The 2958-nt window shown below is 44.7% G+C and overlaps 1 pseudogene; it reads left to right on the forward strand.

The window, feature by feature from the left end:
• The first annotated feature begins 539 nt into the window (after positions 1-539).
• On the forward strand, positions 540-657 carry LOC126299928 (5S ribosomal RNA; annotated as a pseudogene).
• Positions 658-2958: the final 2301 nt, after the last annotated feature.

Below are 2958 nucleotides of genomic sequence, written 5' to 3' on the forward strand. Positions count from 1 at the left end.
CACGTTCACTACAGAGACGTGGGCTTCTGGATATCCGAAAGGTTTCCAGTTAATTCCAGTTTTTAACCTGTATCCCCCTTCCAATGCCTCAATTTTAACACAAGTGTGTAATGGTTTCCATCCCAGCTGTGGATGTGCTGCTAATTCCAATTGTTAAGGCTAAGCAGGCCTATATCTGCACCTTGCCAAGCTCCTTAACAGCCACTTCCTGTTCTATTTTATTCCATCATACCTTCGTCCCGTAAATCATCATAGATCTTATTACAGTGGTCTATATCCAGCATATCATCCTGGGGTTTAGACCCTCAGTTTTTACTACACGCTCTTCTAGTGCACATAATAGCACGTTTGAAATCATAACCAAAAAATCAGTTCATATGAATTGTTTTTCTATGACTTTCTTTCCTTTCATTACAATTCAATACCACTTCAAAAATTATTATGTAATTATGTTTCGTTGCTTGAATGTTGTGGAGAGAGTTTATGGCGCACATAAATAAAATTTGAATTTCTTTTATTAAAAACTATGTAAAATGTATGCCAACGGCCTTTCCACAGTGGTAACACCGGTTCCGCTCAGATCACCGAAGTTAAGCGCTGTCGGGCTGAGCTAGCACTTGGATGGGTGACCATCCGATCTGCCGAGCGCTGTTGGCAAGCGGGGTGCACTCGGCCCTTGTGAGGCAACCTGAGGGGCTACTTGATTGAGAAGTAGCGGCTCCGGTCTTGTAAACTGACATACGGCCGGGAGAGCGGTGTGCTGACCACATGCCCCTCCATATCCGCATCCAATGACGCCTGTGGGCTGAGGATGACACGGCCGCCGGTCGCCGGCTTTGGACCTTCATGGCCTGTTCGGGAGGAGTTATATGTAAAATGTGTGCATGGGAAAATTCTTGTGTAGTCAGGAATCGTGTTACACGTTCAGAGTGCATGATTTTGCATAACAGGAGACAGAAGGAAATTAGGTGTTGAATCAGTTATTAGTTCATTTATGGGGATAATTCGTACTTCCTTGTATTTTAATTAAGTTTGGTTTATTAAATTCAAAAAATTTAAACTTCTCTCTAATTCTATTGGATGAGTTACTGACTACCTAAATCAACAGCCAATAGGGATTAAACATCTCCCAAGCTTTGTGTATTGCCTTAGCTACAGCTGTGTCTATAGCAGTCGCTTGGGGTTCATCTTAGTGTAGAGATCAATGTGGACCGCGCCACTCAAATCTTTGTTAAGACGAAGACAGTCTTGCGTTCTGAAGATTCCTTTAATGTAATTGTGAAGCGATTACAGTTTTAAACGTCTAAGTGAACGTTTGGAAATTTTAAGTAGCTTAGATTGGAAGTTTCTTGTCGTATTCCAAACTCGCACGGAATGTTTCGTGAACGTCTTGGAACGTTTGGTCGAGCACTTCTTCCTGAAAAGAGCACTGAACGACTTGATGCAGTAATTCGTGAATAGTTGTGGCTCAATTTCTGTATAGAGCACAAAATTTAATCGGGTTGTACTGGTAAACTTCTGGCTGGTTGCGTATAGAAACTTTGTAGAGAAAACAGTAACTTACAAACAACATTACGGGCCTATTAGTCATTTACCACTTGTTTTGGAAGTAATAAAGCTTAATTAATTGAACTTTAAACCTTGACATGCAAGTTATTTAGAATTCTGAACATCCGAATTTTTTACGAGCTTAACAGCTGCTGCTTCTAAGTTTGTGTTACTCGTATGTGACTTTGCTTGGTAGGTATTTAGTGGAATTTTCTACAAGGCTGATTTTGTCGGCTGATCCAGTATCTACTAATGCAGAGTAAAGCAGCAGACGTTAAGAAGCTAACCAAGGTCGGTGGAATGAAGTTTGAGGGAATGAAGAATGAACCCACCCCTCCGCTGACTGACTTATGTGACTTCTTCGCCACCCCTGCTTCACCAGGGGCCCAGTCTGAACCACTAGTGTCCGACCGATTACACGTGCGTTCGCCCGCTGTGAAAGATGACTCTTCTGCACCGTCTGGAGTAATTTTCGACCCGGTGCTGACGGCAGCCGCCTACGCACACCCAGAGTCTGCCTGTGCTACCAACCGTGCCATCTACAGAAATGGGACATCACCTACGTTATCACTACCAGTTATACAATGGCAATCTGGCACGACCACCCACAGATGTCACATTGTCACCGAGTTAGTGTTCACCCCAAGCTGCGACTGTTTCGTCCCCATCAGTCATCCATACGATTCGCCGTAGCGGTCACCTTCCTTGCCACACATGTCATGACCAGTCACTCTGCAAAATCCGTAACGCCACTCAGTCACTTGGATGAACACGCAGACGTGATAACCGACATCAACCTTGCACCACTGGCGGACAATGAATATGGTTCAAATGACTCTGAGCACTATGGGACTTAACATCGACGGTCATCAGTCCCCTAGAACTTAGAACTACTTAAACCTAACTAACGTAAGGACAGCACACAACACCCAGCCATCACGAGGCAGAGAAAATCCCTGACCCCGCCCGGAATCGAACCCGGGAACCCGGGCGTGGGAAGCGAGAACGCTACCGCACGACCACGAGATGCGGGCACAATGAATATTGTACATTGAAGTCTGCACTTCTACAATGCCTCTCCAGGACAGCTGCAGAGCAGCTGCAACAAGCGATCTATACCGCACAATTAACAAACAGATCCCCATCACAACTAAGGCGTCAGTTCCGAACATTAATCGTGCCCGATCACAAGCTGTGAACTCCTATATCAAGTGCAGCTCTCCATGATCAATAACGAGGAGGAACCGTTAGACTACAGACTCAAACTAATAGATAGAATTTTCGCCGTAACTCAACACCAGCAATGTATAAATTTATTTGACAACAATAGCACTGCGTGAAGCCAGCAGCACCAATCCCAGTATTTTCTGCTTCCTGTGGCAGCCGAATCATAGCCTGACCACACCCAAC

This window comes from Schistocerca gregaria, chromosome X, assembly GCF_023897955.1.
Source record: "Schistocerca gregaria isolate iqSchGreg1 chromosome X, iqSchGreg1.2, whole genome shotgun sequence".
Lineage (NCBI taxonomy): Eukaryota > Metazoa > Arthropoda > Insecta > Orthoptera > Acrididae > Schistocerca > Schistocerca gregaria.